Source organism: Oncorhynchus mykiss, chromosome 1 (genome assembly GCF_013265735.2).
Source record: "Oncorhynchus mykiss isolate Arlee chromosome 1, USDA_OmykA_1.1, whole genome shotgun sequence".
NCBI classification, from domain to species: domain Eukaryota; kingdom Metazoa; phylum Chordata; class Actinopteri; order Salmoniformes; family Salmonidae; genus Oncorhynchus; species Oncorhynchus mykiss.
In genome coordinates this window covers 35,613,959-35,636,375 of record NC_048565.1, presented here as the reverse complement: position 1 = coordinate 35,636,375, position 22,417 = coordinate 35,613,959, and the positions used below count along the sequence as shown (strand labels likewise).

At 45.2% G+C, this 22,417-nt stretch overlaps 1 pseudogene; it reads left to right on the top strand.

Annotated features, from left to right (window-relative positions):
- Positions 1-22,417, top strand: part of LOC110532260 — a 259,982-nt pseudogene that overhangs the window by 58,401 nt on the left and 179,164 nt on the right.

Below are 22,417 nucleotides of genomic sequence, written 5' to 3'. Positions count from 1 at the left end.
GTTATTGTCCTGTAGATTTATTGTCCCATGTATCAGAAATGTAGACATAAATGTACCTTTATTATGGCCCATTTGTCATTTGTCTTTTATCATTGCCAAACGTTTGTCAAAGGGTGGATATTAGTAATTTAGCTTCAGGGTGTGTGTGTGTGTGTGTATGTGTGTCCATGTGCGTGAGCAGTGTAAGACTAAGATGAATGGCGTTCATTACGTGGCCTAATCATAAAGCCCAGAGAGGAAGTGCAGACCTGGCCAGACAGGACCTGAAGACATGTGCACTTCCTCATTAACAGAATCCCATCAGGGTCATAAAGCACCAGCCCAAAATGCTCAATGAAAATGCACCGATAGGGAGGAAACTCCCAAAAGTTATTCAAGATATTAGTATGGCTGGAGACAAGATATTAGTATGATTGGGATGGTTTGAATATGGAGGAATAGGAACAGTATTGATAATTGATTAAACTCCAAGGAAATGTGCTTTAAGAGTGAAAAATAAGCTCATTTATCAAGAAAACAAAAAAGGGGTCAGACACAAGACCGGTGCCCCTCTCTCTTCTCTCCCTCCTCTGTCCCTTCTCCTTCTCATCCTTCTCCTCTCTCACCACATGATCTTCTTCAGGCCCTGGAGTCCACCTCATTCATCACCTGGGTTTGATTCCTCCTCTCCTCCCTCCTCCAGTGCAGCCAGTAGAGGTAATGGTGCTGTGTTACCTGGGATCAGCAGGTTTGCTGTGTTGGCGTGCTGCTCGGCCATATGGTTACCCACTGGGTGAACACTTTGATTAATGTTACCCACAGCACACTTTCTACACTCATATCTGATCCTGAAAACAGAAACCCAACTCTCTCCGTCTTTCTCTCTCTTTGTTTGTATCCCTCTTAAACTCAATAATTCTGTTTGTTTGTTGGTAAACACTCTACTTTATGAGAGAGAGAGAGGCAGAGAGGAAAATACATAGAGAAACTGGTGGTAGATGTAAGTGGCCTGTACAGTACAGTTGATTAGGCCCCTGGTGTGTCGGTGTTATGGTAGATATCTCTATTAGTCGGCTCTCTTCTCTGGCCTCTCCTGTGTGCTGTGACTTCTGTCTGTCCCTGATGTGTACACACACACACACACACACAGTCAGTCAGTCAGTCAGATAGGAGGCCGTGCTGTGGGCTAAGCAGTAACGAGGAGGTGAACAGATGCTGGCGTCACAATATCAATACGGCAGTGTGTGTGTGTGTGTTACCCTGGCAGAGTGTGTGTGTGTGTTACCCTGGCAGAGTTCGGCCATGAGACAGCATTAACGGGACAGAGACCTCTCAGGTGAGCAATTAACTATCTGCAAATGATACTACATAACACTCTCTGTTACACAGCTGCACAAGGTGTGTGGAGCAGCTTTACGGGGTGAAGTCGTTGCATTTGCTCCTGAGGAGCGGAGGGACGATGTCCCCATTGACACTGAAATGAACCGTCCTCTCACAGGGTCAGAAGTTCATACCTGTTCTATTATGGTATAATAAGACATCAACCCAGCAGAAACAATATGCAGACACTGTTGTTGTGGATCATCCTTTATCACCAGACAGATGCTTTGTTCTGCCCTCAGTTTTTTTTCCATCTGCTCGATGGTTCTCTATTTTGGTCTTCCTCAGTCTTGTTAAGTGCTGCCATTCCCCAGCTCCTGGATGAGGCCCAGAGGGCCCCTAGTGAGACCAGGGGCTAGGAATGGGCTGTCTGCCCCATCCGGAGATACCCAAGGTGGGCTGTGAGGCTCGGTAAATCTCCCTGATTGTGCTGGGGGTGGTACCACAGTGGCCAGCCCTCCACAGAGGCTGTTTGACATGCAAATGGTGACGATAACTCAGAGATAATGTAGACCTGAGAACACTGGCAACACTCTTCCTCCTCCCTCCTTCTTGCCCCTCCATCCTTCTGTAATTTAGCACAGATTTAGGGGCTGAGAGAGAAGGGTAGGGAGTCTCATGGTGGTATAATAAGTGTTGACCAGAGTATTATATAGGAATAGATTTAAGTGCCAATATGAGTTGCTGCAAAAGAAAGTAGCGCAACCAAAAAGGTGACGCTGCATGCCTAGTAGAAGTACATCTAAAACTTTTTACATTTTAGCAGATGATCTTATCCAGAGTGAGTTCCTTGCTCAAGGAAACATCAATAGATTTTTCACCTAGTCGACACAGGGATTCAAACCAATGACCTTTCGGTTACTGGCCCTAAGCTCTTAACCCCTAGGCTACCTGCCACCCCATTCTTTACACCCTTTCTATATCCGTCTAAACAAATGGACACCGTGAAGTGAGGGAGGACAGTGGAGGAGAGGTGGAATGAACAGGGGAGAAGTAGAAGGAGTAATTGTGCAGTCCTTTGCTGAATTGTTCTGTGGAGGCAGTTTTAAATCCCTCCTATTATTTTAATCATCTGACTTTTACTGCGTCTGCTCGGATCATTTGTTTGCAAACTGGGTTATTTGGAGAGGGAGGCTCACGGGTAATTTCATGCTACGGAGCATCTCTACCTACAAGTTAATGAGGAAAGGACTGTTGTTTCCACTAGTACAGGACGCTGCTAAGAGGAGACCAATTTAGTAGAGATTAGATGGCTAGAAAAAAACCTCTACGTAACAAAGAACATGCACAATAGGAATCATCGACGATGACAATCAAGTCAGAAATGTTTTCCATTGTGGTCCTGTATACTACAACAGTGACGAGAGGTGTGTGTTAGTGGTTATTTTTTTTTTGGGGGGGGGGTTCTTTTGGTTAGATTGTGGATGGGAAGATCAGTTCTTTATCTGGTTAAGAACTACCGTGCTTTCAGAAAGTATTCACACCCCTTGACTTTTCCCACATATTGTCGTGTTCCAAAGTGTGATTAAAACAGATTGAATTGTCATTTTTTGTTAACGATCTATACAAAATACTGGAGAGTGGTACTCAGTAATGTGTTGTATTTGCCTCAAACATAACACTTTGTATTCCGGACAAAAAATGTACTTGCTTTGCCACGTTTTTTTTTTGCAGTATGACTTTAGTGCCTTGTTGCAAACAGGATGCATGTTTTTTTTTTGCAGTATGACTTTAGTGCCTTGTTGCAAACAGGATGCATGTTTTTTTTTTGCAGTATGACTTTAGTGCCTTGTTGCAATCAGGATGCATGTTTTGGAATATTTGTTTTTTCACTTTGTCATTTATGTTAGTATTGTGGAGTAACTACAATGTTAAACCATCCTCCGTTTTCTCCTATCACAGCCATTAAACCCTGTAACTGTTTTAAAGTCACCATTGGCCTCATGGTGAGATCTGTAGTGACTGGGTGTATTGAAACACCATCCAAAGTGTCATTAATAACTTCACCACAGGCTCAAAGCAACATTCAATATCTGCTTCTTTAAATGTTCCCATCTACCAATAGGTGCCCTTTGCGAGGCATTGTGAAACCTCCCAGGTATTTGTGGTTGAATCTGTGTTTGAAATTCACTGCTCAACTGAGGGACCTTACAGATACTTGTATGTGTGGGGTACAGAGATGAAGTAGTCATCTTTTTTTTAAAAACACTATTATTGCTCACTGTGTGAGTCTATGAAACGTACACTACATGACCAAAAGTATATGGACACCTGATCGCCGAACATCTCATTCCAAAAGTATGGGCGTTAATATGGAATTGGTCCGCCTTTGCTGCTATAACAGCCTCCACTCTTCTGGGAAGGCTTTCCACTAGATGTTTGAACATTGCTGCAGGGACTTGCTTCCATTCAGCCAGAAGAACATTAGTGATGTTGGGTGATTAGGCCTGGCTAGCAGTCGGCTTTCTAATTCATCCCAAAGGTGTTCACTGGGGTTGAGATCAGGGCTCTGTGCAGGCCAGTCAAGTTCTTCCACACCAATCTCGACAAACCATTTCTGTATGGACCTCACTTTATACACGGGGGCATTGTCATGCTGAAACAGGAAAGGGCCCAAACTGGTGACATAAAGTTGGAAGCACAGAATCGTCGTATGCTGTAGCGTTAATATTTCCCTTCACTGGAACTAAGGGGCCTAGCCCAAACCATTAAAAACAGCCCCAGACAATTATTCCTCCTCCACCAAACTTTATAGTTGGCACTATTCATTCGGGCAGGTAGCGTTCTCCTGGCATCCATTCGTCCGTCGGACTGCCAGATGGTGAAGCAGGATTCATCAATCCAGAGGACGTGTTTCCTTGGGCTTGTGTGCAGCAGCTCGGCATCAGAAACCCATTTCATGAAGCTCCCTACGAACAGTTCTTGTACTGATTTTGCTTCCACAGGCAGTTTGGAACTTTGTAGTGTATTGCAACCGAGGACAGACAATTTTTTTTCACTACACGCTTCAGCACCGTTCTGTGAGCTTGTGTGGCCTACCACTTCGCAGCTGAGCTGTTTTTGCTCCTCTAGCAGGGCAGAAATTTGACAAACTGACTTGTTGGAAAGGTGGCATCCTATGACGGTGCCACGTTGAAAGTCACTGAGCTCTTCAGTAAGGCCATTCCACTGCTAATGTTTTCTATGGAGATTGCATGGCTGTGTGCTCGCTCGGGTTCTATATACCTGTCAGCAACGGGTGTAGCTGAAATAGTCAAATCCACTCATTTAAAGGGGGTGTCCACATAGTTTTGTATATATAGTGTATTTTACTCTTTTTTTTTTTACTCCTGAACTTATTTTGGGTTGCCATAACAAAGGGGTTGAGTACTTAATGACTCAAGACATTTTCAGCATGACATTTTTTATTAATTTGTAAAAAATACAAAGAAAATGTAATTCCACTTTGACATTATGGGGTATTGTGTGTAGGCCAGTGACGACAAAAATTCAATTGAATCCATTTTAAATTCAGGCTGTAACAACAACACGTGGAAAAAGTAGAGGCATGTGTATTCTTTCTGAAGACACTGTAGGTTACACTGAAATTCCTGTCCACATTTTACCACGGTCAACTAGCTCTAATTTGTGCTTTGCTCTTGGTCATTCTGAAATCAAGAATCGAATATCCTCTTTTAATCTTACATGGCTTTCATTATACAGTAGCAAAGAGGACATTTGAAAAATAATTTTAATTTATTTTAAATTATTACATTTCATGAATACTTTGTTTCAGATCTTACAGATCAAGATGCGTGAATACCTTTACACACTCTGTCTGTCTGTCCCCCCCCCTACCCCCCCCCCTCCTTGGGTATTGTTAGTCAATTCATGGCGCGCGGCCCAGCCCAACTCAATTAACACGGAGCCTGATTACATTTAGATGCAAGACCCATAGACAGGCCTATCCAACTCTGCAACGCAACGCACCATACTGGGAAATAATAGTCTCTTTTAATGTAATTACACCTCTACTGAGGAGAGAGATGGAGGGATAGTGAGATGGAGGGATAGTGAGATGGAGGGACGAGGTGTCCGTCCGCCTTTCATCGCTCGTAGCCTCACCCCCCTGCCTCACCCCCCTGCCTCACCCCCCTGCCAGTCATTTGTTAATTCACTTGTCCCTCTGTTCCCAGGCAAAGTAAATTGAATGAGGTGCATGAATTAAAACAATAACACAAATTGTTGACGAGGCATGGCTTGTTCCCTCTCATCCTCTGGTCCTCTGACAGTCTGGGGCTGCCTGACCCCTGACCTTCGCCTGGGTCATGTGACGCATATATTACTGTACATTGTTCCATGAGCTCCTCTGTGGTTCACGACCAGGAGAGAGGAGATTTAAGAACACACGAGGAGAATACTTTTAATAAAAAACTCTATATAGCACAATCAGGTATTGGGCTGCAATGGCACTAAATCAGGTAAGGAAATAAAGTAAGATTGTTTAACCCAAAGTGAGAGCGAGCAAGAGATTGAGAAAAAAAGAACACTTTTAAAATGTTATTTCCAGGCTAAACCCTTGTGACAATGGAAAGCACTTAGCAGTTTAGTTTAGAACGTTCCTAAACAAAAGAGTTTAATGAAAGTGGTTCCAGAACCCGTCTGAGAACATTCCCTCATCAAAATATAAATTATTACATTATTCAGATCAAAGACCTCCATGCATCATAATGGCCGGATCCTTTTCTTATTCAATTATGCTACACTTGTGTTTTTATAATGCACACGCGGAGCAGAGGAATAAACTAAATCAAAGGGACTTCATTTATCATCTGTGTGTGCGAGCGCGCGTTTTTTTGTGTTAGATTGCCAGCCCTTAAGTTACTGAGATGACAAAGCCTATTGGCCGCATCTTTCGGAAGAGGTAAAGAAAGATACAGCAACCCACTAATTCGGAACAAAGCAATCACGCGGCAAAAGAGCACTTGAAAAGAAAGGCATTATTTTGTATCTTCAGAAAGTGAGCTTATTTGCTGACACTCACAAATAGAAAGTTGTGTGAGTAAAGTGAAGTGGGGTCTTGTAGTTTGTGACTTCTTTGTTATCTAGCCCAGACATAATCAGCATCTAAAGCTGTGTGCCGTCCGCCACCCCATCACCAAAGCTCTCTACAGAATTGCAAAATAAGCTTGGTGTGAATATGTGATTGCTAGTGTTTATTGTGAGATGTGGATATTACTGAGCAATATGGATCACATTAAGGCCCTGGTTGTTAGAGTATTGGTAACACAGAAGACACGCACGCCGGGAAAACCTGCACCGTCGGCATATCTTGCGGAAAGGGGAGGGAGAAGGATAAAAGGGAGGAGAGGGGAAAAGGAGGGAGAGAGAGATGGAGGGAAAAGAGGGCTGTGGGGAGAGGAGGATGAAAGGAGAGTAGAGAGATGAGGAGAGAAAAGAGTCAGCCGGGATGTCTGTATGATAACAACGGCACCTTATTTAAATCTCTGTCACTTTCTGATGCAAATCTAATGCTGCACTGAAGTAGAAAGATGTATATGAGAGGAGGAACATGAGAGAGGGAGGAGAAGGAGGAATATGAGAGAGGGAGGAGGTGGAGGAATATGAGAGAGCGAGGAGAAGGAGGAATATGAGAGAGGGAGGAGAAGGAGGAATATGAGAGAGCGAGGAGAAGGAGGAGGAATATGAGAGAGGGAGGAGAAGGAGGAATATGAGAGAGGGAGGAGAAGGAGGAGGAATATGAGAGAGGGAGGAGAAGGAGGAGGAATATGACAGAGGGAGGAGAAGGAGGAGGAATATGAGAGCGTGAGGAGAAGGAGGAATATGAGAGAGGGAGGAGAAGGAGGAGGAATATGAGAGAGGGAGGAGAAGGAGGAATATGAGAGAGGGAGGAGAAGGAGGAGGAATATGAGAGAGGGAGGAGAAAGAGGAATATGAGAGAGGGAGGAGAAGGAGGAGGAATATGAGAGAGGGAGGAGAAGGAGGAATATGAGAGAGGGAGGAGAAGGAGGAGGAATATGAGAGAGGGAGGAGAAAGAGGAATATGAGAGAGGGAGGAGAAGGAGGAGGAATATGAGAGAGGGAGGAGAAGGAGGAATATGAGAGAGGGAGGAGAAGGAGGAGGAATATGAGAGAGGGAGGAGAAAGAGGAATATGAGAGAGGGAGGAGAAGGAGGAGGAATATGAGAGAGGGAGGAGAAAGAGGAATATGAGAGAGGGAGGAGAAGGAGGAGGAATATGAGAGAGGGAGGAGAAGGAGGAGGAATATGAGAGAGGGAGGAGAAGGAGGAGGAAAATGAGAGAGGGAGGAGAAGGAGGAATATGAGAGAGGGAGGAGAAGGAGGAGGAATATGAGAGAGGGAGGAGAAGGATGAGGAATATGAGAGAGGGAGGAGAAGGAGGAGGAATATGAGAGAGGGAGGAGAAGGAGGAGGAAAATGAGAGAGGGAGGAGAAGGAGGAATAGAAGAGGAGCAAAGGGCGTCTGTGCGCGTGATCTGTGCCTGAGGCCCCATGGCCCTGCTCTGTCTTCATCTGAAAAGCAAACGCTGCAATTATGATGACCTCTCTGTCCTCTTCATTTCCCATCTCTCTCTGTCTTTATTTCTTGTGCTGTACTTTATGTTTTGCTGGAGGATAAAGAAACACAGGTCTCCAAAAGACCTCTCTCTACTCAGACCTCCATTCCCTTCTCTGTCCAGAGAGACAGTAACACTTCTGTCTATTCTAAGACATACTAATAGCATCTCTCAGTCCTGATGTATCTTTCTCTTAGTGTCCTCTCCGAAGGCCTGTTCTCTTGTTAAAGTGACTGAAACAACTATAATGCGGTCGTATGTCATCTCCTAGTAGACTAGCCTAGGCCTGGTATATAGTGGTGATTATTCACCAGACTAGGAGCTGTAATCACAGGAACAGACACCAGTAAAACACACACTGCTCACACCACTTAACTTCCATGTCAGAGAGAAATAGGAAATATTTTTTTCTATATCTAACTCTTCCTTTTTCTCTCTCTTCCTGGCTTTCTATTATCTCTCTCTCACCGACACTCTCCCTCGTCTCTCTGAGCACAGTTCACACCACTTGAATTAACACATTGAAGCTTTAATTCATTAATGTGTTTAATTACAGTCGTAATTGCAGGGTTTACCAACAGGACAAAATACCATTGGATTGTAGTTTAGGCCAGTGAAACACAAATGACAAAATACTCAAAAGAAATTCTAATGTAATTAAATACACCTTACAAATACATCGAATAGAAATACTGCCTCTGTGTGTTTGTGTGAGCTGCTCTCCAGTGTTGAAAGTATCAGGTCGTACGATATGTGCCTCATTCTCCATGTTCCTCATCTGGAAAATCATCCTGCGCCCTTCCCTCACCTTTCCCCATATCAGCTCAACAGTCGCTTGATTTGTAACTTGATTTCAGGAAAGGGAAAACCTGTAGATTACCCTGCTTTCATTAGGGGGGAAAACCCTGTCTGTGTCAGACAGAGAAGAAATCAATTTAATACCGACTTAACTGGAGGAAATGACATATTCTGCCTGTATGTGCTGAACAGGCACTTTTCCCTTCCTACCAGAGACTGGCCTCACTATTAATTGTGGTGTGTGTGTGTGTGTGTGTGTGTGTGTGTGTGTGTGTGTGTGTGTGTGTGTGTGTGTATAATTGAGAAAGAGAGCTCAGTACTTAGACTCAGATCCTAAGTAGAGACACAGCCAGGTGGAGGTGTGTGTGTATCCGTGTGTTCGTATGTATGCCTGTGTGACTCAGCCAGGTGGAGAGGAGATTGGTGGGTATTTATGAAGGAATGTCACATTTCTGACAGGATGATTTATGACCAGTTCACGCTGCCGTTTCCCTCTTCTCTCTTTCTACCCCAAATATATACACTGAACAAACATTTTAAACGCAACATTTCAATGGTTTCATGTGCTGAAATAAAATATCCCAGAAGTGTTTCATATGCACTAAATGCTTATTTATATCAAATGTTGTGCACAAATCTGTTTACATCCCTGTTAGTGAGCATTTCTATTTCGCCAAGAAAATCCATCCACCTGACAGGTGTGGCATATCAAGAAGCTGAAAAAAACAGCATGATCATTACACAGGAGCACCTTGTGCTGGGGACAATAAAAGGCCACTCTAAAATGTGCAGTTTTACACAATCCCACAGATGTCACAAGTTGTGAGGGAGCATGCAATGTCCACCAGAGCTGTTGTCAGATATTTTAATATTCATTTCTCTACCATAAGCTGCCTCCAACGTTGTTTTAGATAATTTGACAGTACGTCCAACCGGCCTCACAACCGCAGACAGCTTGTATGCTGATTGCTGATGTCAACGTTCTGAGTGCCCCATGGTGGCGATGGGGTTATGGTATGGGCAGGCATAGCTAATGACAACAAACACTATTGCATTTAATCAATGGAAATTTGAATGCACGGAGATATTGTAACGAGATCCTGGGGCCCATTGTCGTGCCATTCATCCGCTGCCATCACCTCATGTTTCAGCATGATAACGCACGCCTCATGTCGCAAGGGTTTGTACACAATTCCTGGAAAATAAAAATGTCCCAGTTCTTCCATGGCCTGTATACTCACCAGACATGTCACCCATTGAGCTGATGTTTATGATGCTCTGGATTGACGTGTACGACACCATGTTCCTGATCCCGCCAATATCGAGCAACTTCGCATAGTCATTGAAGAGGAGTGGGACAACATTCCACAGTCCATAGTCACCAGCCTAATCAACTATATGAAGATGTTGTGCTGCATGAGGCAAATGGTGGTCACACCAGATACTGACTGGTTTCCTGATCCATGCCCCTACTCTTTAAGGTATCCGTGACAAACAGATGCATAACTGTTTTCCCAGTAATGTGGTATGGTAACTGCTCGGCTTCCGACAGCAAGACACTACAGAGGGTAGTGCGTACGGCCCAGTACATCACTGGGGCCAAGCTTCCTGCCATCCAGGACCTATATACTGTACCAGGCGGTGTCAGAGGAAGGCCCTAAAAATTGTCAAAGACCCCAGCCACTCCAGTCATAGACTGTTCTCTCTGCTACCGCACGGCAAACAGTACTGGAGCACCAAGTCCGGGTCCAAAAGGTTCCTAAACCGCTTCTACCCCCCAGCCATAAGACTCCTGAACATTTAATCAAATGGCTACCCAGACTATTTTAATTGTCCCCCCCCCCCCCTCACGCTGCTGCTACTCTGTTATCTATGCATAGTCAAGTTAATAACTCTACCTACATGCACATATTACCTCAACTAACCAGTACCCCCTGTATATAGCCTCGTTGTTATTTTACTGCTGCTCTTTAATTGTTACTTTAATTTCTTTTGTATTTTTCTTGACTACATTGTTGGTTAATGGCTTGTAAGTAAGCATTTCACTGTAACCTGTTGTATTCGGCGCATGTGACTGTTACGCACACCTCTTGGAGGGAACGCAACACCCTGCTACACTCAACTGTCCATGGAGTGAAAGAGGTATGTGATTGTAGGTGCGGGTAAGGATGATAGAGAACATTACCTTCCACAGGGAATTGATTTCCTTCACACGGTCATTTGGGGAAAAGGGGCTGGATGGAACCAAAGCGAAGAAAGTAAAAGTTAAAGAGCCCCCCTTTCCTACCCACAGCTTACCTAACTAGCACACTACCCAAAATACAGGGGGGGGGGGGGGGACTTCAGGAAGCCATTTCCTGAAATACACACCAACACATACAAACCCACAACAACACAGAAACTGGGGAATGTAACAGTGACAAATAAAAATGGATTTGATTTAATATGAAATCCATAGATCAGAGCCTCATGAATTTATTTGAATTGACTGATTTTCTTACGTGAACTGTAACTTGTTGCATGTTGCGTTTTATATTTTTGTTTAGTATATCTCTGATCAAATACAGTCTTAAAAGCTGATGACCAAGTAGAGCGGTCAGGACAAGGTCATAAAGGTTTTATTCTGTTTTGTTCTCTTCCCTCTAGTCAGGCCTGTTCTAGTCTCAGGCTGTGGCTGACTGAGCTGTTCAAAGCCAGCTCTCTTAATTGCTTTCATAAGGTGCCCTTTTCACATGGGGACTTCTCTGCTCACTCACTTTCACACATAGAACTTGGTATAATTTTACTTTCTGTTAACAGTATTGACACACAACATTACAATTGTTACTGAGAGTTGGCCTGATTACATATAAACGGCTAATTAAATGTTAGAACTACTTTGTTATGATGATGATATAATCCTGCTCCATCTCCCTTTCTCTATATCTCCCTATGTTTCTCCTCATCCCCCGTCTGTATCCTTTTCTCCGTTACTCCTGACAGGTTGGGTTGAGTGGGGGTGGGGTGTTTGATCTCGTAAGTGTCCACAGTCCTGTGGGAGGTGGTTGGTGAGGTGAGGTGAGGTGAGAGGGGCAGTATGGGTGAGGGGGGTGAGAGGGAGCTAGTGCATTATTTGGCCGTTCCACTCTTCTAGCTCCATTAGGGCTGGATTCAACACTATTAAAGGGGTCAGTGGTGTGTGTGTGTGTGTGTGTGTGTGTGTGTGTGTGGAAGGGGACGGTATAGAGTGGTCTAGAGTCTTATTGAACAGGAAGGGGCTCGGTCCCCTCATACCTCTTAATTTGATTGGATTGGATGGCCAAGTTTAGAATTATATTACAGCCGCCTCTTTCCTCTCTCCCTCTGTCTCTTAAAACTCTATGCATCTCTCAACACACTTGGGAGGAGTTGTGTGGTACCTGTCATTTGTCTCAGGTGTGTGGTACCCGTCATTTGTCTCAGGTGTGTGGTACCTGTCTGACTTTACTTTCCTTCTCTGCTCATCTGTGTAATGCAGGAGATTATGTGATTTTATTTCATAAGAGAGAAAGGACCCCGTCATCCTCTTGTTATATTTTAGTGTATTTCCCCCATCCCCTTTCTTTTTATCTATTAGGGTTGGATTAGCTTAATATTGCGGAAAGAATATTGGTTCCATCAATGTAATTGTCTGCATCATTTCCAATCCCCCATATATTTTTCTGGTAAATATACACACATGCATACATATATACATACACATACCTATATAGACATACATACTTTTTAAAGACTATACCTTTATTATTATTACCCGCAAACCCTACCACCAATCCCCCAATTGGAGTAAACTAATAAACACTTCTGCTTTTACCTTCAATTTATACATCTTATACACATTTTACAGACACAGTCTACTTTACAATAGTTATTTTTTGTTTGTTTTTAGTCCTTCCTCTATTTCTGATGTCCATCCATCCCATTTCTTGCTCTTTCCTCCCAGATCTCTCTCTTTCTGTATCTCTCTAGCTCTTTTCTTTCTCACTCCTCCCCGTCTCCCCACGCACTCTCTTTATTCTCTCTCTCTCTCTCTCTCTCTCTATGTGGTGAAAGTCAGAAAGGTCACAGTGATGTTACAGGCAGCTGTTCTCTGGGGTGATGGGTGGGGTGGTGTGGGGGGGCAGGGGGAGGGAGTGGGATCTGAAGCTTGTGTTGTCATCATGGTGACCTTGTGCTTTGAGTCCCCAACATGTGGCTGTTTTTGCCGACAGACAGACAGATGACAGAAAGACCCCAGACCATCTTGCTCAGTCTGCTCCTAAATCCACCCAAAACCTGAGTGGAAGGTGATGCATTGACCTTATGATTCTGTTTTTAGTATTCAGCCAGTCAATGGAATAATACTTTCAAAGTCTGAGAATTTAGCCAGAATTTGTATTTCACCAAAGTCAGAGTTAGTATCTGACAGAAGTCCAAGGTGGTATGTAGCCAGTAGCCATGTCACCAGTCCACTAGCGTCCCCTGGTGTAGCCTAGTCAGCGTTAGTGCACTCAGTGCTACCAGAGCAGCTTCACTGACTCTCACTTCCTCAACGCCCTTCAGGAGACCACGACTTGTCAGCCTCCTCGTTAAACCCCTGAACAATTACGTCTGCATGTTCTCTCTTGCTCTTTCTGCCTCTCTCCTTTCCCCCCCTTTTCTCCTTCTGAAACCTGGCCATCTGTCTAATTGTTCACCTCCATCGCTTTAATGCTTTTTACATGCTTTTCCCCCTCTTTCCAGGCAATAAAGTTTATTTTCTTCGCAAGACTTCAATCTGTATAGGAAGGTTAGGAGGCAGGCTGCTCACCTCCCTCTGCTAGATTTGCTCCAGTACCCCCCTTCCCACATACCCCCTCCATTCCTCCATCTCTCTCTCTCTCTCTCTCTCTCTCTCTCTCTGAGGATCTTCAGACATCTTCTCTGTCACTGAGAAACAGGAGTAGATGCATTTGTCATATTGTATTCATATTGATACATGTCCCAAATGGTTTTAGCAGCAATCCCGGCCGAAACCCCTATAGATCAAGTAGAAATGAGTGGTCAGGAAAACCTCCCTAGGCAGGAGGAAACCAGTCTCTAGTAAGGGAAACGAGGGAGGTTTAGACCGTGTGTTTGTTGTGTGCCACTTTTACAGGGTCATTAAAGGAGCTGATCATACTCTCTCACCTGTGATTAATGCTGGGTGTAGATCATACGAAACATCCACGATCTCCCTATAATCAGACATGTATAATGGCCATCATCACCTCCTTAACTCTGTGTAATAGCAGCCCTGGAATGGTATATCATAACATCAAGAGCACCATTCAGATTAGATCCTTCTACGCTGGCCTGGTTTTACCCTTGAGTCACAGAATTGAATATGTGTGTGTGTATTGCGTGTGTGAATGTGTAAATACTTATAGGGGCAGTAAATACAATTGTAAAACTCCTGAAAAATGTACCTTAAATATGAAGGAGCTGTTAACCCTTGGCGTGTCTGTCTTGGCTGGCGGGTATTGTTCCATGTGTGTCCTTGCTGTGGTGTCCTGTACAGTTACTCTCTGCATGAAGGAAAGACGCTCCCTCATGACGTTCCTGGGATAGAGATGAGATGTGGGAAAAGGCTGACGGGGGAGTCGGAAGCGGAGAGCGGAACATGGAACGCTCTTTCCTGGGGTAATGTGAGCTGACAGTGCTCTCCAGGGACAAACAGCGAGGGAAGTGTGTGTGTGTGTGCGCGTGCATCAGGAATAGCTGATATTCCCAATCCCAGACGGTGGAATCCCAGGAGTGGTGTTTTTCTCTGGCTTGAGGGATGAGTCTAACGGACCATTGGTCTGAGAGGAACACGCGCTTCCCTGGTTCACGCTACACTCACACACAATCACACACCTCACACACCTGCACATGCTGCAGGTCCCGTGTGTGTACTTGTATGTAGGCTTGGGTGACATACCATATATACAGTATACCGGGATATTTTAAAATACAGACGGAAAGGATTTTAATACCAAAAAAATGACAATTGGGTTGGGGAGGGGAGGGGGGGGGGGTGCTTATAACTAACTATAAGTTAACTACCTAAGACAGACCTTTTGGGGGCATGTGCTCAAACCCCAAAAATGGCACCCCACCAACACCTAGGTACCCTGTTGTTGTTCTGGGAAAGATGCCTCCATAGTAGATTTCTAAACAGTGTTTTATATGGATAATATAAACGTAGGACTGCTCTGTTTTCGTCAGGCAAAACTGGAGGAAGTGAAACAAGTTCTGTCTGGTCACTAACCTGGATATGTGCGCCAACGCTGATGAATGGTCATTGGTCAACAATCAAGACACGCAACTTTTGGTTCTGAAGCATAGACGAGAATTTAACGACAACTTGCGGGCAGTGGGTTCAGAACAGCAACCAGCAAAAAAAATGTACCACCACCGAAAAGGCCACTTTGAAGACTGGAAGGGGAAAGGGGCATGTGCTCTGCACAGGTAGTGCCCGATCTGTGCACGTTGTGCCAAATGAATTGTCTCCAGCTCAGGGAACCAGCTATGCATTTGGTTTGCTAACTTGCTAGCTAAGTGGCTAGATGTCAGGATCAAGCTTCTTGGTTACAGCAGAGACAATCAATCCCCTCCTGGATCGTTTTGAAAGATATATAATGACCCTTGTGTGCACTGTCTATAACAACCTATACCCCGGTATGGTACCAGAACGGTATGAAGGTATGGAAATCTGAATAACCCTACTTGTATGTTATATGGAGAGCAGGGGTCCTGAGTTAAAACACTAAGAACAAACGCGTGACTTCTGTGAGGGGACAGGGCTGAGGACTGGGTTCTATACCTGGTCATGATAATACATATCTGGCAGGATCAGCTGTGTATGTAGACTGAATCCAGTCTGATAGAGTAGATGATGAGTAGTCTGTATTCAGTGTGTAAATGCAGCTATGTATTCAGCTCTACAGTAATCTATCTTTCACCGCTTAATCTCCTCTCCACTCTCCTCTTCTCCTGTCTACCGGCATATGGTGTGTGATGAACTACACATGCACGCACACTCTGGCAGCAGACAGACAGAACCGGCAGTACCATGTGAACCTGAGACGACATCCTGAGACATAATAGTGTCTGTCTGCTGTAGTTGGGCTGTGATGTCTCATCAGATCTGCAGACATCTGCACACTGTCTGGTCTACCTCAACATCAGCTGATGTCAATCTAAATGCCTGCTTCTGATTTATGGGAGGCAGACCAGGAGCTAGTGTGTGTGTGTATGTGTGTGACTGATTCTCAATATGTTGTGGAGTCATGATGAGGATGGCCATGATGATGTGTTGTGTTTGTTCTCTTTGCAGCACAAGGCCAGGGTGGAGGCCATGAGGTTGGACCTGGCCTCTCTCCGCCGTGTCAGAGTTCGCTGACTCATTCAAGGTACACAACTCTCCACCCCACCCCTCTCACTATAAACCTGTCTGTCCCATTCTCCTACTCTGTGGTTGTTTTTGTTTATTCCAATACAAATCAGTTATACTGTAGCAATATCATCGCCCCAGGTGTCTTCAAAAACAGAAAGCAGCCTGATCGCCTGGTTTGGACCGCTAAGAAAATAAATCCATACTTAGGTTTTGCTTACAGTTTTTTACGATTGCTTACACACTAAAATTGAACTTTTCCCACAATTAGCAAAACCTTACACTCAAGGAGCAAAACACAAGGCTAGATTTGCACAACTGTAAGCACATTGTCAGCTTCACACTATTTGCAAAACATTACACACTGTGATTTGCAAAACACTAAACACACTTGTATACATCAGACACAGAAGTATATCATTATGTCACTTCCTTGCAATTCCAAAGCACTGACTGTCAAATTACCACACCTATGAGCCAATCTGTTTAACACAGCCATCAGGTGCACAAACACATGATTGCTAAATTGTAGACACACCAATCAGGTTTAAGCACTATAAAAATGCAGCAGGTAGGTTCACCTGCCTTCAACCAAAATGGAAGGAGTCAGAAGAAGAGTGAGGGTGAGAGGAGGAGTACACAGAGGAAGAGAAGGAGTACACAGAGGAGGAGGAGGGGTACACAGAGGAGGAGGAGGAGTACACAGAGGAGAATGAGTACACAGAGGAGGAGGAGGGGTACACAGAGGAGGAGGAGGAGTACACAGAGGAAGAGAAGGAGTACACAGAGGAGGAGAAGGAGTACACAGAGGAGAATGAGTACACAGAGGAGGAGGAGGAGTACACAGAGGAGGAGGAGGAGTACACAGAGGAGGAGAAGGAGTACACAGAGGAGGAGAAGGAGTACACAGAGGAGAATGAGTACACAGAGGAGGAGGAGGGGTACACAGAGGAGGAGGAGGAGTACACAGAGGAGGAGAAGGAGTACACAGAGGAGGAGAAGGAGTACACAGAGGAGGAGAACGAGTACACAGAGGAGAATGAGTACACAGAGGAGGAGGAGGAGTACACAGAGGAGGAGGAGGAGTACACAGAGGAGGAGAAGGAGTACACAGAGGAGGAGAAGGAGTACACAGAGGAGGAGAAGGAGTACACAGAGGAGAATGAGTACACAGAGGAGGAGGAGGAGTACACAGAGGAGGAGGAGGAGTACACAGAGGAGGAGAAGGAGTACACAGAGGAGGAGAAGGAGTACACAGAGGAGGAGAAGGAGTACACAGAGGAGGAGAGGGAGTACACAGAGGAGGAGAAGGAGTACACAGAGGAGGAGAAGGACTACACAGAGGAGGAGAAGGAGTACACAGAGGAGGAGAAGGACTACACAGAGTAGGAGAAGGACTACACAGAGGAGGAGAAGGACTACACAGAGGAGGAGAAGGAGGTAGAGGCCGAGCCAGAGGTCGACGAAGACCTGAAGCAGGAGGAGAACGTGCACAAAGAAGAAGAGGACCAAACTTATCAAATGACATTCGTGCAACACTAGTGGACAATGTTGTGAACCACGGATTGACGCTGAGGGAGGCTGGACTGAGAGTTCAGCCAAATCTTAGCAGATATACGGTGGCATCTGTCATAAGGACTTTTCGACAGGAAAACAGGTACAAGAAGATCTGTCTATAGTTACAGTTATTAGCAGCTTATTGTATGCACCATATCAGCACTTGTGATACCCCTTCCTGTGACATTGTACAGTAAGTTACATGTATTATACTCTACATAGGATTGAGGGTCGGGAACGACAAGGAGGAAGGGGGCCCATATTTGGGGCGGCAGGGTAGCCTAGTGGTTAGAGCGTTGGACTAGTAACCGGAAGGTTGCGAGTTCAAACCCCCGAGCTGACAAGGTACAAATCTGTCGTTCTGCCCCTGAACAGGCAGTTAACCCACTGTTCCCAGGCCGTCATTGAAAATAAGAATTTGTTCTTAACTGACTTGCCTGGTTAAATAAAGGTAAAAAAAAAAAAAAAAAATATATATATATATATTTACGCAAGAACAAGAGAGAGAGATAATAAACATGGTTTTGGCCAATAATGCTATCAGGCTGAGAAGTTCAAGCCAACATTATCGGTGACCATGCCATTTTCAATAATGTCCATCAGTCAACACTGGCACGCATCCTGAAAAGTCATCATGTTCAAATGAAACAACTTTATCGAGTGCCTTTTGAGCAGAATTCAGAGGGTCAAACGGCTGCGGCATGAGTATGTGGAGGTTTGTATTGTTCACTTTAGCACTGATGTTGCATACTGCACACATGACTTCTTTACATTGACTGGATACTAGAACCTATCCTGAACTACACAATCTTGTCTTTCACTGTATTTCAGGGAGTTTTGCAGATGGATGCTGAAGAAATCCTGCATGAATTCATATATATTGATGAGGCAGGGTTCAACCTCACAAAAGCAAGAAGGAGAGGCAGAAATATCATTGGCCACAGGGCTATAATCAATGTCCCAGGGCAACGTGGGGGTAACATCACCCTTTGCGCTGCCATTTCACAGCATGGGGTTGTCCTCCGTCATGCCAAATTGGGCCCTTACAACACACCTCACATTCTCGCATGTTTGGACCGATGGCACCACATCGTCACCGCAGGTAATGAAATGCACCAGATGCAATACACGGTCATCTGGGACAATGTGTCATTCCACCGCTCTGCTTTGGTCCAGAACTGGTTTCAACACCATCCACAGTTGACAGTACTATACCTTCCACCATACTCTGTTTCTAAACCTTATCGAATAGTTGTTCTCTGCATGGCGGTGGAAGGTTTACGATCTCCAGCCCCAGGCTCAGGTACCCCTCATTCAGGCCAGGAAGGTTTACGGATCTCCAGCCCCAGGCTCAGGTACCCCTCATTCAGGCCAGGAAGGTTTACGATCTCCAGCCCCAGGCTCAGGTACCCCTCATTCAGGCCAGGAAGGTTTACGATCTCCAGCCCCAGGCTCAGGTACCCCTCATTCAGGCCATGGAGGTTTACGATCTCCAGCCCCAGGCTCAGGTACCCCTCATTCAGGCCAGGAAGGTTTACGATCTCCAGCCCCAGGCTCAGGTACCCCTCATTCAGGCCATGGAGGTTTACGATCTCCAGCCCCAGGCTCAGGTACCCCTCATTCAGGCCAGGAAGGTTTACGATCTCCAGCCCCAGGCTCAGGTACCCCTCATTCAGGCCATGGAGGTTTACGATCTCCAGCCCCAGGCTCAGGTACCCCTCATTCAGGCCAGGAAGGTTTACGGATCTCCAGCCCCAGGCTCAGGTACCCCTCATTCAGGCCAGGAAGGTTTACGATCTCCAGCCCAAGGCTCAGGTACCCCTCATTCAGGCCTTGGAGGTTTACGATCTCCAGCCCCAGGCTCAGGTACCCCTCATTCAGGCCAGGAAGGTTTACGATCTCCAGCCCCAGGCTCAGGTACCCCTCATTCAGGCCAGGAAGGTTTACGATCTCCAGCCCAAGGCTCAGGTACCCCTCATTCAGGCCTTGGAGGTTTACGATCTCCAGCCCCAGGCTCAGGTACCCCTCATTCAGGCCTTGGAGGTTTACGATCTCCAGCCCCAGGCTCAGGTACCCCTCATTCAGGCCTTGGAGGTTTACGATCTCCAGCCCCAGGCTCAGGTACCCCTCATTCAGGCCAGGAAGGTTTACGATCTCCAGCCCCAGGCTCAGGTACCCCTCATTCAGGCCTTGGAGGACGCCTGTGACCAAGTCGACACCGCAGCTGTGCAAAGATGGATTCGACATTCTAGACTGTTCTTCCCGCGTTGTCTTGCTAATGACGATATTGCTTGTGATGTTGATGATATTCTCTGGCCAGATCCAGCTAGGCGAAGAGATAATGTATAGTATGTTTACTGTAGTATTTTCTGTACAATATATTGTCATTTTTTTTTCAGATTATTTTTTATGTTTGTTGTTTACTGTTTACTGTTACATCTAATTGTAACCTGTACTGGATACGGTATTTTGTTTGTCTGTTTGCTGAGCTAACAGTGTTATGCACACTACTGTAGTAGCATGAAAACTGGGACATGTTTGGTTGTGATTCTCCATGTTGACATGTTGACTGATTTGGGTATATGGAGAGAAATAAATGATATTTTCCTCAGTCTGCAGCATTGGTCTTGTGTAGTGTTTGTATAGTTGCACTTTCTCTGTGTACTTCATTTACAGCACTCTAATCACTGACAATTAGACTTGCTAAAAGTGTTTTAGGTTAGCAACAGCAGTGTGTAACTGGTTGAAAAAGATTGAAGTCATATGAAATGTGTGTGTTTCGTATGGTAACAAAATATTATTTGTATGAAGTCGTGTATAGTTTTGACAAAAGTGTTCCATTTTGCAAATGATCTGAGGTGTTGTGCTACTTTGGTGTAGGGTTGTGCTAATTGTGTGTAGTGTTTTGACAAACCGGGCCCTGTTTTCAAAATTGTGCTTAAACAATTGAAAAAAACTAAGATCATTAGTGTTTTTTTCAGAGCAGTTAACTCCCTCATGCTTGATGCAGTATAGTACATGCCCAGATGAGTTAGACATAATGAAGTCTGTCATTTGAGGTCTGTGCATATCAGTCATTATTCTCCTACCCTTAGGGTTTTATCTCCCCCGATGTTGCTGTCATTACACACATGCACACACACAGTCTTCGTTGCCCTAATAACACTTTAATTTGGCTTATTCCCTCTGCTCTTAGTGCTCTCATACTGTCTGTCTGTCTTAGTGTGTGTGTGTGTGTCAGAGGAGATTAGAAAAGGATAAGTGAAAACAGAGGATGTGTAACCTGAGCTACCCACAATGCAAGGCTATTTGAGACCGAGCCACAGTTGGTATTAGTTTGAGTCACCTACTCACACACTTTCATACCGACAGTCACACAGGACATCCTGACCATGGGCCTCTGTCGGACACCATATGGGCACGTACGTCCATGCGATGTGTGTGGATGACATTGCTCCACAAGGGACTTTGTAACACTTATTCTGTGGTGGTCAGCGTTTAGGGCGTGTGTGTCGTCACTCTGTTGCAGTCTTGGGGTCACGTTCTGTTCTTGCAGTCATGCTCATATTCTGTGTGTGTTTACGTTTGTGCACAGGGTGTATTGCTGGTCCTAGGGGAGTTTTAGGGCTGTCATTGCCCCTGGCTGCCCTGGGGCAGGGTATGGCCATCCAGGCCATGTGACTTGGGCTGCAGCCAAACCCTTCCACAGCCTTCCCTTACCCCCTTATCCCCTGCCCACCTCCTGTCTCCTCAGACCCCCTCCTTATACTCCATCCCCAGCAACTCCTCCAACCCACCAAGCCGGGGTCTCCTGTTCCACACACCATATGCCCCCCCTCCACTTAACCCTTGCCCAAGCACCCCCCTGCTTCCCCAGCTCTCCTGCACCCACAGCCTCTTCTGAAGTGGAGGAATGGGGACCAGACCAGTAGTAGTAGTGAGTGACCTGTCCTTTGCTCTGTGATCAGAGTGTGTTGGTGCTTAATGGTAGAGGCAGATTAACCCATAAGTCAGGAGATGTCTGGGACCAGTGATCCATACTGAGAGAGAACCCGTCCCTTTCTCTTCCCTTTTCTCTCACCTTCTCTTTATACCTCCCTCTATTTCCCTCTATGTAGCCCTTTTCTCCATCTATTTTCTCTCTTGTCTTTCTCTCTCTCCCCATCTCTATATCTTGCAATCTCTCCCTCCCTGTACTCCTTCTTTCTCCCCCCCTCTCGTCCTTTCTCTTTGTACTCCTCCCTCTCTCTTCCTCAATCCTCCTCTTTTTCTTACCTCTCCCCCTCTGTGTTTTTGGCCAGGCTGTATTTCTTCATTAGGGGTGGTGGTGAGGGTAGTGGGGGAGTCCCCGGGGGATGTCAGAGTACATTAATTCTCATCAGAACAGGAGAGCAGAGAGGAGCGGAGTGAAGCAAAGTAGAGGGGAGAGAAGAGGAGAGGCTGTGAATGGCACAGTTCAAGCTTTCTGAATGTACCAACTCTATTACAGAATGAATGTCTTGAAGCACAAAACATATACAGTGGCTTGAGAAAGTATTCACCCCCTTGGCATTTTTCAAATGTTGTTGCATTACAACCTGGAATTAAAATATATTTTTTGGGGGAGGGTTATGTCATTAGATTTACACAACATGCCCACCATTTTGAAGATGCAACATATTTTTTCTTGTGAAACAAACAAGAAATAAGACAAAAAAAACTGTAAACTTGAGCATGAATAACTATTCACCCCC